The sequence below is a fragment of the Bubalus bubalis genome, chromosome 2 (genome assembly GCF_019923935.1).
Source record: "Bubalus bubalis isolate 160015118507 breed Murrah chromosome 2, NDDB_SH_1, whole genome shotgun sequence".
Classification (NCBI taxonomy): Eukaryota; Metazoa; Chordata; class Mammalia; order Artiodactyla; family Bovidae; genus Bubalus; species Bubalus bubalis.
The window spans coordinates 69231796-69246911 of NC_059158.1; the positions used below are offsets into that span (position 1 = coordinate 69231796).

The 15116-nt window shown below is 39.6% G+C and overlaps 1 protein-coding gene across 3 annotated transcripts in view; it reads left to right on the forward strand.

Moving 5' to 3' along the window:
- ZNF385B (zinc finger protein 385B) overlaps positions 1–15116 on the forward strand; it is a 488263-nt gene that overhangs the window by 128865 nt on the left and 344282 nt on the right. The gene's annotated exons all lie outside the window — the stretch shown is intronic.

Here is a 15116-nt window from a genome sequence, read left to right on the forward strand (position 1 = left end):
TACTGTGGAGTTATAGACACGTAGATCAATGGAAAAAACAAAAGTACAGAACCCAGAACTGTAGATCAACACAGATATGCTCGATTGACTCTTGACAATTCAAAATCAATTCAATGAAGGAAAAATAGTCTTTTCAACAAATGATGCTGGAGCAATAGCACATCTATAAGCAAAACAAAAACAACTCCTAAGACAAACATTTACACCATATATAAAAATTAACCAAAATGGATCATAGATTTAAAGTAAAGCATAAAAATATCAAAACTTTTACAGAAAAAATGGAAGAAGTTCTCTGGGACCTAGGGTTAGTCAAAGAGTTGTGACTTGATACCAAAAGCATGATCCAAAAAAGGGAAATTGATTAATTAGACTTCATTCAGAATTAAGAACTTCTGCTTGGTAAAATACCATGGGAAGATAGTGAAAATATAAGCTACAGATGGTAGAAAATATTCGCAAACTGCACATCCAACAAAGGATCTAGTCACATGAAGAACTCTCAAAACACAACAGTTGGGGGGGGGCGGGGGGGGAAGGCAATCCAATAAGAAAATGGGCAAAAGATAGGAAGACAAAGTTCACTGAAGATTAACAGATAGAAATAAGTGCATGAAAAGCTGTTCAACAGCATTAGTCATCAACGGAAGTGTGAAAATAAAACTACTAGATGAATAATAAACTATTGATACTTGCAACAACTTGGATGAATCTCGAGGGAATTACGCTAGTGAAAAAAATCAATCGCACAAATTTATCAGTACATACTATGAATGCATTTATTTGTATAACATTCTTGGCATGACAAAAGTTTAAAGGATAATTAGTGCTTCCTGAGTGTTATGGCTTCCCTTCCCTGATGGAGGGAAATGGATATGATTATAAAAGGTCAACGTGAGGGATCCTGTGGTGGTGGATTCAGGAATCTACACAGGTGATAAACACACACATATACATACACACATACACATGAATACAAATTGTTGTTGCTCAGTCCCTCAGTCATGTCTGACTCTTTGAGACACCAAGGACTGCAGCATGCCTGGCTTCCTTGTCCTTTACCATCTTCTGGAGCTTGCTCACACTCATGTCCATTGAATCGGTGATGCCACCCAACTATCTCATCTTCTGTTGTCCCCTTCTCCTGCCTTCCATCTTTCTCAGCATCAGGGTCTTTTCCAATGAGTCAATCTTTGCATCAGGTGGTCAAAGTATTGGAGTTTCAGCTTTAGCATCAGTCCTTGCAATGAACACCCAGGACTGATCTCCTTTAGAATGGAGTGGTTGGATCTCCTTGCAGTCCAGGGACTCTCAAGAGTCTTCTCCAACACCACAGTTTGAAAGCATTAATTCTTCAGCACTCAGCCTTCTTAATGGTCCAATTCTCATATCCATACATGACTACTGGAAAAATAATAGCTTTGATTAGACAGACCTTTGTTGGCAAAGTCATGTCTCTTCTTTTTAATATTCTGTCTAGGTTGGTCATAGCTTTTCTTCCAAGGAGCAAGCGTCTTTTAATTTCATGGCTGCAGTCACCATGTGCAGTGATTCTGGAGCCCCCCAAAATAAAGTTTCTCACTCTTTCCATTGTTTCTCCATCTATTTGCCATGAAGTGATGGGACTGGATGCCATGATCTTCATTTTTTGAATGTTGAGTTTTAAGCTGGCTTTTTCATTCTCCTCTTTCACTTTCATCAAGAGGCTATTTAGTTCCTCTTTGCTTTCTGCCGTGAGGGTGGTGTCTTCTGCATATCTGAAGTTATTGATATTTCTCCCAGCAATCTTGATTCTAGCTTGTGCTTCATCCAGCTTGGCCTTTCACATGATGTACTCTGCATGTAAGTTAAATAAGCAGAGTGACAATATACAGCCTTGATGTACTCCTTTCCAAATTTTGAACTATTTTTACTTGAAGTAAAACTGGGGAAATCTGCATAGGATTGGTAGATTGTATCCATGTCAGCATCCTGATTGTGATGTTATTCTAAAGTTTTATAAAATTTTACATTCAGTGGTAGTGAGACAAAATGCTCAAAGGAACTCCCTGTATTATTTCATATAACAGCATATGAATCTTTAATTATCTCAATAAAAATTTCAGTTAAAAATTGTAATAAAGATATTACAATTCTAGTAGTATCATCAGACATAATAATGAACACAGATTTTGGGGGGTTTATTTTTAAAAATTATCAAGTAGCTACAGAGATTAATAAAATACAATCCCTTAAGTGTCAAGAGAGGTCAGATAAGGGAATGACAATGTGATATGCTGAGAACAATGACGATCTACAGATAATGTAAATGTGGCACAGAGAAAGGAATGGTCAACTTTGTAACAATCAGAGAAGGCTTCCTAGAGGATGTGATATTTGCAGTAAATTTTATAAAATGAGTTTCAGGTTATTCAAGGAAAAACAGCATTCCAGGTAGAGAGGGCAGCAATGTGAGTGCATATTGGGTGAGCTATAAATAGTTTTTTATTATTGGAATGAAGTATGTGTAGGGGGAAGGAAGGAACACCCATCTGGCAAAGTATAAAATAGTTGAAACAGGGAGAAGAGTCATCCTTGTCGTGTGGGGTCAGAGGCATAGGAAAAACATAGTTGCCCAAACACACATGTAAAGAAATCAGGGACAACTGGTGGAATTCAGAGCTTTTCTGAGTTCTCTTTTTATCCCACTCTGGTTTACATCAACCAGAAGCTTTCCCAACAAGTTCAGATATCCTAGCTTAGGTGTCATTTCCCCAGGACCTGCTGAATGCACAGACACCTTCCCAATGTCAGACAAAATTGACCACCTTTATTTCCTGTCCAGAGTGGCTAGTGACCCTCATCCTGCCCTCTGCTGTCAAAGACTGAGACCTGTTCTTCATCCTGAGTGCCCATCGCTGTAATATTTCCTCTACCATCTCTATTCCAGTCACCATTCTCATCCTCTGAGGTGAATCTGAACTTAAGAAATATAAGTATGTTGATGCATTGATAACTGATCGTTTAACCCAGTGATTCTCGAGTTTTAGCATGCATCAGAATTACCTGGACAGTGTGTTCTAATGCGGGATGCTGGGCTCCATCTGTAGAGTTCCTGATTCAGTAGGCTGGGGATGGAGCCTGAGAACTTGCATTTCTAACAAGTTCCCAGATGATACGGAAGCTACTTGTCCAAAATCACACTCTCAGAACACTAACCCAACAAGGAGGATTTACACCCAGAAACGCAGCTTCTTACTTTAAATAAATTTGTAATTGGGAAATGGTCAGAAAAGAGAAAGGTGGCCTCTTCGTTCCTTGTCTTTCTCTGGGGCATCCACTCACCCATGGGAAAAAGAGGGATGATGTCATAGAAATAGAGTGATGTACCCCACCAACCCCTCAACCAATCTCCACCCCTCACTGGGAGTTGTCTGAGTAACTCTGTGCCTCCTCCAGTATCATAAAAACAGTGACGGCAGCCTAAAAGACTGCAGTTAGGTGGGCGAATGCAGCTATGTCAGATACTTATGCCAGATACTGTGCTAAGGAGGTTATGTCAGTTGAAGCCTCTCAACAGATTTTCAAGGAAGACGCTTATTATAATGGACAATGCAAACCAGGAATAAAGAGGTTGGGTAGTAGCCAAAAGAGGCAAGGCTGGAACTTGGAACAAGACAGCCTGATTCTTCACCATGGTGTTACTGCCTCTCATCTATGGAGATCAGCTGCTGCTGCTGCTGCTAAGTCGCTTCAGTCGTGTCCGACTCTGTGCGACCCCATAGACGGCAGCCCACCAGGCTCCACTGTCCCTGGGATTCTCCAGGCAAGAACACTGGAGTGGGTTGCCATTTCCTTCTCCAATGCATGAAAGTGAAAAGTGAAAGTGAAGTTGCTCAGTTGTGTCCGACTCTTAGCGACCCCATGGACTGCAGCCCACCAGGCTCCTCCATCCATGGAATTTTCCAGGCAAGAGTACTGGAGTGGGGTGCCATTGCCTTCTCCAGCTGAACTGGGCAGAATTAGCCTAGCATGTGCTCATAGGTTACTCCTGCTCAGAGAATTTACCTGATGTGCAAGTTCAGTCAGAAAATAGGGGCCCTATGTTCTCTCTGGCTGCATCCTGTCTGTGTGGTAAGGCTGGGTTTCACTGTTCAGAGGACTTCCCTCCTTCTCATTCACTGATACATGAGACTCTGACACTCTCCCCTTTCCAGTTGTTGTTTGGTCACTAAGTTGCGTCCGACTCATGGCGACCTCATGGACTGCAGTATGCTAGGCTTTCCTTCACCATCTCCTGGAGTTTCCGCAAATTCATGTCCACTGAGTTGGTGATATCATCCAATAATCTCATCTCCATTTGCAAATTAGAAGTGAGTAAATCACCAGATAGACTAATAAACGTTAACTTCACATTCTATTCTCCTTGTGTCCGTGGGGAGGGTATGTGTCTGTCATGGAGAATCCAGTTGCCCCAAAGATTATGTTGGGGAGGATTGATTTCATTCTGGTGCTTTAAGAATCCATATTTCCTCAGAATGGCAAGGGATTCTCTCTTAGGGGGTGACCTGTGATCCTGCCTTTGACAATGGATGGTACCTGTGAGATCAGACCAAAACACGGAGGTTCTGCTGAATTGTGGGTAGAGAGACACACCAGTACTTGATCTGAGGTGCACTGGAGATAGAGTTATCAAGAAAAGATTGAAATAATGGCTTTAGGCCTCACAACCAACAAGACAAATATGAACATCTTCATGTTCTGTCAGTTCAGTCACTCAGTCGTGTCTGACTCTTTGCGACCCCATGAATCGCAGCACGCCACGCCTCCCAGTACATCACCAACTCCCAGAGTTTACCCAAACTCATGTCTATCAAGTTGGTGATGCCATCCAACCATCTCATCTTCTGTCATCCCCTTCTCCTCCTGCTCAATCCCTCCCAGCATCAGGGTCTTTTCAAATGAGTCTGCTCTTCGCATGAGGTGGCCAAAGTATTGGAGTTTCAGCTTCAGCATCAGTCCTTCCAATGAACACCCAGGACTGATCTCCTTTAGGATGGACTGGTTGGATCTCCTTGCAGTCCATGGGACTCACAAGAGTCTTCTCCAACACCACAGTTCAAGAGCATCAATTCTTCAGTGCTCAGCTTTCTTTATAGTCCAACTCTTGCATCCATATGACCACTGGAAAAACCATAGCCTTGACTAGATGGACCTTTGTTGGCAAAGTAATGACTCTGCTTTTTAATATGCTATCTAGGTTGGTCATAACTTTCCTTACAAGAAGCAAGTGTCTTTTAATTTCATGGCTGCAATCACCATTGGCAGTGATTTTGGAGCCCCCAAAAATAAAGTCAGCCACTGTTTCCCCATCTATTTCCCATGAAGTGATGGGACCAGATGCCATGATTTCATTTTCTGAATGTTGAGCTTTAAGCCAATTTTTTTATTCTCCTCTTTCACTATTATCAAGAGACATTTTAGTTCCTCTTCATTTTCTGCCATAAGGGTGGTGCCATCTGCATATATGAGATTATTGATATTTCTCCTGGAAATCTTGATTCCAGCTTATGCTTCTTCCAGCCCAACATTTCTCATGATGTACTCTGCATATAAGTGAAATAAGCAGGATGACAATATACAGCCTTGATGTACTCCTTTTCCTATTTGGAACCAGTCTGTTGTTCCATGTCCAGTTCTAACTGTTGCTGCCTGACCTGCATATAGGTTTCTCAAGAGGCAGGTCAGGTGGTCTGGTATTCCCATCTCTTTCAGAATTTTCCACAGTTTATTGTGATCCACACAGTCAAAGGCTTTTGGCATAGTAAATAAAGCAGAAATAGATGGTTTTCTGGAACTCTCTTGCTTTTTTTGGTGATCCAGCGGGTGTTGGCAATTTGATCTCTGGTTCCTCTGCCTTTTCTAAAACAAGCTTGAACATCTGGAAGTTCACAGTTCACGTATCACTGAAGCCTGGCTTGGAGAATTTTAAGCATTACTTTACTAGTGTGTGAGATGAGTGCAATTGTGTGGTAGTTTGAGCATTCTTTGGCATTGCCTTTCTTTGGGATTGGAATGAAAACGGACCTTTTCCAGTCCTGTGGCCACTGCTGAGTTTCCCAAACTTGCGGGCACATTAGTGCAACACTTTCACAGCATCATCTTTCAGGATCTGAAATAGCTCAGCTGGAATTCCATCACCTCCACTGGCTTTGTTCGTAGTGATGATTTCCAAGGCCCACTTGACTTCACATTCCAGGATATCTGGCTCTAGGTGAGTGATCACACCATCGTGATTATCTGGGTCGTGAAGATCTTTTTTGTACAGTTCTTCTGTGTATTCTTACCACCTCTTCTTAATATCTTCTGCTTCTGTTAGGACCATAGCATTACTATCCTTCATCGAGCCCATCGTTGCATGAAATGTTCCCTTGGTATCTCTAATTTTCTTGAAGAGATCTCTAGTCTTTCCCATTCTGTTGTTTTCCTCTATTTCTTTGCATTGGTTGCTGAGGAAGGCTTTCTTACCTCTCCTTGCTATTCTTTGGAACTCGGCATTCAGATGCTTATATCTTTCCTTTTCTCCTTTGCTTTTTACTTCCCTTCTTTTCACAGCTATTTGTAAGGCCTGCTCAGACAGCCATTTTGCTTTTTTGCATTTCTTTTCCATGGGAATGGTCTTGATCCCTGTCTCCTGTACAATGTCACTAACCTCCGTCCATAGTTCATCTTGCAGTCTGTCTATCAGATCTAGTCCCTTAAATCTATTTCTCGCTTCTACTGTTTAATCATAAGGGATTTGATTTAAGTCTTACCTGAATGGTCTACTGGTTTTCCCTACTTTCTTCAATTTAAGTCTGAATTTGGCAATAAGGAGTTCATCTGAGACACAGTCAGCTCCCAGTCTTGTTTTTGCTGATTGTATAGAGCTTTTCCATCTTTGGCTGCAAAGAATATAATCAATCTGATTTTAGTGTTGACCATCTGGTGATGTCCATGTGTAGAGTCTTCTCTTGTGTTATTGGAAGAGGGTGTTTGCTATGACCAGTGCATTCTCTTGGCAAAACTCTATTAGCCTTTGCCCCGCTTCATTCTGTACTCCACGGCCAAATTTGCCTGTTACTCCAGGTTTTTCTTGACTTCTACTTTTGCATTCCAGTCCCCAATAATAAAAAAGACATCTGTTTTGATGTTAGTTCTAAAAGGTCTTCTAAGTTCATAGAACCATTCAATTTCAGCTTCTTCAGCATTACTGGTTGGGGCAAAGGCTTGGATTACTGTGATATAGAATGGTTTGCCTTGGAAACTAACAGAGATCATTCTGCCGTTTTTGAGATTGCATCCAAGTACTGCATTTTGGACTCTTTTGTTGAGCATGATGGCTTCTCCATTTCTTCTGAGGGATTCCCGCCCGCAGTAGTAGATATAATGGTCATCTGTGTTAAATTCATCCATTCCAGTCCATTTTAGTTCACTGATTCCTAGAATGTTGATATTCACTCTTGCCATCTCATGTTTGAGAACTTCTAATTTGCCTTGATTCATGGACCTGACATTCCAGGTTCCTATGCAATATTGCTCTTTACAGCATCGGACCTTGCTTCTATCACCAGTCACATCCACAACTGGGTATTGTTTTTGCTTTGGCTCCATCCCTTCATTCTTTCTGGAGTTATTTCTCCACTGATCTCCAGTAGCATATTGGGCCCCTACTGACCTGGGGAGTTCCTCTTTCAGTATCCTATCATTTTGCCTTTTCATACTGTTCATGGGGTTCTCAAGGCAAGAATACTGAAGAGGCCATTTCCTTCTCCAGTGGACCACATTCTGTCAGACCACATCCTCATGTTACAGATAAGTAAATCCAGAGGGAGAGAGATCTGGAGCCTTTTCCTAAGGCCACACAAAAAGATTCAAACTGTAAGATCCATCTCTCTTTCTACATTACCTCTTGTCATTTTTTTACAGCAAATTTTTCACAAACTAAAAATGAAAAGAATTCAGCACTATTTTCTTATCATCAGTGTTTACTTCCCCCCTGTTGTTTACTAACTAAAATGCCCATTTTCTCTCCCACCTTCAATTAAGTCCCAAAGAATTTCTACTCTCATTTAAGGTTAAGCTTTTAAGACTAGACAGGAGTTAGTCAAGCAAAGAGAGTGGGGAGAAGTGATTCAAAGGGAGTAAAGAGAATGTTTAGAATCATAAATTGAGAAAAAGCTTGACATGTGTGAAAAGCTGAGATGTGCCTGAAATTGAGTGTTAGGATTAGAAAGAAAGGTCAGAGGTTTGGGGCAGATTGCAAGAAGACTTTATCATTATTATTATTATTATTATTATTATTTTACATTTAAAAACTTTAATCATGATTCTGGGGGCCAGAGACCGGGGCTGGTTTGGCTCGGTGGTTCTCACCTGGGACTCACTGGAGGCTGCAGGAGCTGACACACCACCTGGGTTTGGTGGCCTCAGATGGCCTCAGCACATGTCCAGCAGTTGATGCTGGCTGCAGGCTGGGTCCCTCTCATCAGCAGACCCTTCTCTTGGAGGTTAGGCTAGGCTTTATCACACGTAGGTCTCAGAGTCACACTGCCGGATAGCTAGAGTGGAAGCTGCAACCACAGGGTTCTTTTGGTCAAAACCAGTCACAAGGCCACAGCAGATTCAACTGGTAGAAAGGAGACTCTGCCTCTTGGTCTGAGAGGTGGCATCTTTCATCTGGCTGAACTGAGTAGATTTTAAGTTGAGGATGCTGTGGGGGCCGAGGGGAGAGTGTCAGGATGGATTTTATAACAGGACGTGGAGGTAATGGTTTGGAGGTGGAAATGGAGGGCAAGGTCTGAAAATGGGTTGCCAGCTGGAGCATTTTGTACTGTGTTCTTTTCTTTGCTGCCATATTCTGTGCTTCTCTTTGATGCTTCCAGGAGCTTCGATTGTTTTTTTTTGTTTTTTTGTTTTTTTTTCCTTTCCTTCTTTTTTTCCAAAGAGAATTTATTTTTAATCTGAGAGGAAGTTATTTTAGCCATAAAATATAAGAAAGACTAAACAAAGAATGTGTAAAACGTAGGCCCTGTGCGCTTGTTATTGATGATCCCTTACTCTCATTGCTGTCTACATTCAAGAAACAGCTTCTAGGGTCAGCGCACTGGGATAGGTATCATGACTATTACTATGTGTGTGTGGGCTTTTAAAGTACATAAGTCACATTTCTTACACTGAAGCGCATACATACTTAAAATGTAAAATTTATCCTCAAAAGCATTTTCTCAGACGTTGTTGAACTTTGGAAATTAAACTCAAATCTGTAACACTCTAGAATTACCACAAGATGGTGCCACAAGTATACTGAAAATAAGATATTTGCCTTATTCCTCATCCCAGCACATTTGCTGGAACTTATCAATGAATATGGAAAGCGAAGTACAAAGAGATGAGGATGTACGTGGGTCGGGACATGCTCATTGGACAGACATTTTTTTTTTTTTGAGCATCTTCTGTGCTTTAGGTAGAATCTGTAGGAGGAATCAGGGTGTGTGTGTGTGAGAGAGAGAGAAATGGAGGAAGGGGTAGGGGAGATTTTTATCCAATTTTCAGAAATTAAACAGACTACTTAAGTATCTTAATCTCTTTGTCTGTAAAAAATTGCAATCTATTTTAAAAGATATTAACTACAAACATAAAGTGTTGTGTGATAGATGCAGAGATAGGATTAGATTCATCAATATGATAATATCTTTTACTTTTGCAGTAGAAATATATGGTTTTGAATACGTTCCTTTTCTTCATTTTTGATGAATCAGTGTGCCATTTATAACTTAACTATGAAATCTTTTGCAAAATGTAAGTGCCGTAGTGAATGTATATCAAATTATCAGTGTGTCCATGAGTATCAGTGAGTTTCTGTCAATAAATGCACTAGGTAGATAAAGCATTTTGGTGTGTAGGTAGGTGGGTTAATTATTTTCAATGCACCTATTTCCTTAGACCTTTTAGTTATAAGTCCATAAAATCTTTTCATGGAGGAATTACTGTGTAACTCATTTATTAGATAGAGCCCATGTAATTTCTATAGTTTTGCAGGAAGGGACAGACTTGGAAGGGGAAAAAGTCTTGGTCAAACTATCACAAATGAGATCATTGAAAATAGAGCATATGATTTCTTTGGTATAAATCCCAGATTCTTATGAGAGAGTACAGGAATTATCTCTTGGAATAATTCAGACCCAATGATGACGCAGTAGAGAGAATATTTATCTATTTTTCTGACTCTTTGTCTTATCCAGTATTGATCAGTATAAGTTTCTAAGAATTTTGCAAAATTGTAATTCTTCCAAACAAGAATAGAGTTAGTGGCCCATATCTGTACTCCCCAGGTAAATTCAATTGAGTTTTATATTGCAGGACTTATTGAGGTAGAAATTGCTTATGAGTGAGAGTACAGCAATTTGGAATAGGATGAAGGCTCAAGGTATAATTCCAGACCTCCAAAATGTTTTGAGATAGAGCCTAGCCATTACAGATTGTGTCAGAAATCTAGAACTATACCTCAGGTTACCTTTAAAAGTCCTTATAAAACAGTTCTATATTCTGTACATGTGGTATAAGAAATGTTAAAGAAGGATGTCGATTATATAAGTACAGAGCCCTAAGGAATTGATATGTAAAGGAGTTTGGAACTTTTTTAAAAAAAGAATTAATAGGAGTGATTGGCCCTATTTTAGTGAAGGACAGTCTTTTGCTTTAAGAATACTTTGAACTATGAACTTTTACATGTATCATATTTATTAACAGACAACTTGTTTTACATCATCTTGGGTTTCAGTCCTTAAGTAATTAAGATTTAAAATTTTTAGATTTTGAAATTTAAAGACTGTCATGCTAAGTCTGGGTGGCTGAGTGATCTGAATCATCAAAGGCACCCTAAATATGGGTGTCTCACAATAGAATACATTTATGATCTATTTTAGCTTATCTAAGGAGAAAGGTTTTCAGTAGCTGGCTCAATAGGAACTAAAGTTATTGAGTTCAGATTCTCACTGGGGGATGAGCGTATGGTCACCCTGACTGACGGCCTTTCTTCACACAGATGTTCTCCTTTCATAGCTTGTTGGCATCAGAGCCAAGGAGGCTGTTGGACATTGTTCCAGGCTAGACAACCTTGTACAATGGTACCGCTGACCACGGGGGTGCTGTTCCTCCTCGGTCATCACAGGTTTTCTAGATCCGGTTCTTAAGGCGAGTTGAGAAACATGTTTGCACTTCTCCTGATCGCATGAGGAGTCTGGAGGAACTGGGTGGTCTGGGTATAGTATTTTTTAGGGGCTGCATATGATGGCATTTTCCATCACGTTGGCCCCCTTCATTTCAAGAGATTGTCTCTGGTGAGCCTGTCCTGCAAGCTCAGAGATGTTGGCCCACAGATTCTTAAAAGTTTTTCTTTTCTTATGTGGACATGATGTAAAGAGATGTTGACTTTATTCCTGGGCAGTTACTGGCTCCAAATAATCAGTTACTTTTAGAAATTGCAAGGATTTCATCATACCACCAGGGCACTATTTTGGTTGCTAAAGAAGGATTTGGCCAAATTATGTGGTACTGTCAGAAATGAATAAATGCTATTGCCTTTTTTCACAGGCACATGACTTGGGATCGTATTCTAGATACTAACATTAGAGCCACATATTCCATTATACTTTGTATAGTGAATAGGAAGACCATTTTTCTCCCAAACACCCTTAGGATTCCTCCCCACTGCAAGTCTGGTTCCCAAAAAGGCACTCAGGAAAGGCTTTTATTTGAGGGGGTAACTATAGTTTTGGAGGACTTCCCAGGTGGTGCTAGTGGTAAAAAACCTGCCTACCAATGCAGGAGACATAAGAGACACGGGTTTGATCCCTGGGTCAGGAAGATCCCCTGGAGGAGGGTTTGGTGACCCACTCCATTATTCTTACCTTGAGACTCCTAAGAACAGAGGAGCCTGGAGGGCTACAGTCCAAATGGTCACAAAGAGTCAAGACACGACTGAAGCGACTTAGTAGCACACACCTATAGTTGTTAATTTTTTAAAAATAAAAGTTGTATATATTTAAGGTGTTCAACATAATGATTGGATAAACACATAGTGAAGTGATTACTACGGTCAAGCTAATTAAATATATTTGTCTCTTCATATATCGCTTCTTTTGTGTGTAATGGGAGCACCTGAAATCTAGCTTTCAGCAAATTTCCAGTTCATTTGACCCTTGAACACTATAGGTCTGAACTGCATAGGCCCACTGATGTTGTTCAGTTGCTCAGTCGTGTCTGACTTTGTGACCCCATGGACTGCAGTACGCCAGGCTTCCCTGTCCATCACCAACTCCCAGAGCTTCCTCAAACTCATGACCATTGAGTCGGTGATGCCATCCATCCATCTCATCCTCTGTCGTCCCCTTCTCCTCCTGCTTTTGATCTTAGCATCAGGGTCTTTTCCAGTGAGTCAGCTCTTCGCATCAGGTGGCCAAATTATTGGAGCTTCAGCTTCAGCATTAGGCCTTCCAATGAATATTCAGGATTGATTTCCTTTAGGATTGACTGGTTTGATCTCCTTGCAGTCCACTTATACGCAGGATCTTTTTGCTAGTAAACCCTACAGTACTAGACAATCTGCAATTAGTTGAGTCTGTGGATACAGAGAAACTGAATATGAGGAGCCTTGAATATGGAGGAGCTTCAGATAAGGAAGACCGACTATATAAATTATATTTGGGTTTTCCACTGTGAGGAGGGTCAGACTCCTCTCCCTGGCAATGTTCAAGGATCAGTTGTGTTCAATACAGTATTATTTCCATCATCATGCTGTACATTAGAACTCTAGACTTGTCCTTCCTATGTGTTATAACTGAAACTTTTTATTTTTTGAAGAGATCTCATAGAAGATGATGAATATTCTGTAGGTCTAAAGTCTTAAGTCCAGTGTCAATGCTTTGCTGTGTTAATACTCTTCAGTTTACTTAGTATAAAAAAGTCTCTATTTGAGAAATAGACTCATAGGAAAACTCCAAGTAAACACAACATAATATTCATGTGTCTTAAGAATCTATTTTTTAAATGGGCTTTAATGTTATGCAGTTTGAATATAGATTGTAGAGTGTTACTTTTTTTCTGTAAGTGACTTTAAGGAACTCCTATCCCAAATAGTGTATAAAATAAAATATGGACCTTTACTTCAGAAGATAAAGCTTATTTTTTTTGTTTGTTGTTTTTTCTGACATTCTCACATGTGATGTTTAATACTGTGGATGTTTTGTTTTGGGGTACAATGAGAAAAGGGTGAGATAAACCAACATCTTATGCCTCATTCTGAAAACACATTTTCCTTTTAAAATTTCCTTTTGAAAATTATAAAGTATTATGTCAAGTTCCTTTCACATTACTGAGTATAGAGTAGGTGATCAATGAGTGGTTGGTTATCATCGTTTTATTTCATAATTTCTTGGCACAGTAATTCTGAATGGCTTCTTCTTGCCTTCTGTTCCCACGTTCTAGTTTTGTTGTCTTGCATTATAGCGACATCTCTGCTCCCCTTTGTGTCTCAGTCTTAATAGCACCTTCTCGTATTTTTTCCTTATCCTGTTAAAGCAGTACTCATCTCCAAATCTCTTGCCTGAGCCAGAAAATACTGCTGAGGTACCACTTTCCAACCCATAACCTTCTAGTAGTTTAGGTGAACATTTGTACACATCCATAATCTCTTACCTGCAGTTCCCCAAAACTAAGAAACTCTGAAAATTAGAAGGTTTTGTAATTTATACTGATGGCAAATCCTGACCTGAACTGATGTGAGGTTAACAGTAGTCTTTATTTATCCTGTCTAGTATTAATATGCACATATTGTGCTGCAGAATTGTTATTATGTCTGATTATAGACTGTTGCCCTCTACTCTACTGGAGTATTATATAATTCACAGTAAAGCAGAGTGTTATCTTTATAAAATCTGAAAGCATTTGAATTCTGAAATGCATCTGGCACTAGGGGTTTTAGATAAGGGACTGAGGACCTATAATTAAATATTTTGGTTTTTATTTTAAGCTATTTTCTTACTACCAGGGAGTTGCATGTATTATAATAATAATATGAGTTCTAGGGACACAATATCTCATAGACTATCTTCTAAGACAAGAAAAGTACAGAATACCAGAGAGAGATGACATGAAATCATTTCTGAATCAGTGATACCCAATGCCATTTCTCATAGTCCATTCAGTTGTTGTCCTAGGGGATTCATGAGACACTAAATGAATGGAATTCAGGCGGCAAAAGTGATCATAAAGATTTAGTACATTTTCTCCCCCTTCAACACACACGTGCATCTCCATTCATATATGTCTGTCACTATTTTCAAGGAAGAACATGCAGCTGGTGTCCTGTCAGGAGTCAATTCCACACTAGGGACATGAGACTACTCATGGGAGTTTAATGTTTAATGTTGCTCCAGCAGCTGTGTTCTGTAAATATGTGCTGTGGCGTAGTTTTTATTTTTATACAGATGTTTTAGATTAGATACTACTAAATATATCTACACCTAAGAGCTGTGAGTATTATAACAATTGAATGCAGTTATCTGTAGAAGATCTGCAAATCAGGAATTGCACTTACTAGATCCTGATTTGCTCTGCCTTAGAGTCTCAATGAGAACCTAAAACTCATTTTTAAAAATTTGAATAGAACCTTAAATATGTGCTTTGTCAATGCTGCCTACTAGGAATTTCTCCCAGTCATTTTAATTATTTTTTTGATAGATGTTTTATGTCCCTTTTACTTTGCACTTTGCATGCACATGTCAAAGCTCTGTATTTTGTTATCTCAAATCATTGCTGCTATTTTCTGGGATTTAGCCACCTTGTGCCTTTTTAAAACTATGTCAACTGGCTCTTGCATCTTATATTTTACTAATAAAAGAGGAAGGCTGGTGAAAGGTAAAGGTATAAATTTGAGGGTGGCTGGGTTAGGGATGTATGGATTTAATGAGCTGTAGATTTAAAAAACGTAATAAGCAATGACAGACTATGGGGTTAAAAATATTCTCTACCTTGTACGTATATTTTCTCATTACACAGACTAAATATATTTAAATGTTTATTGTTTAAAAATTCAT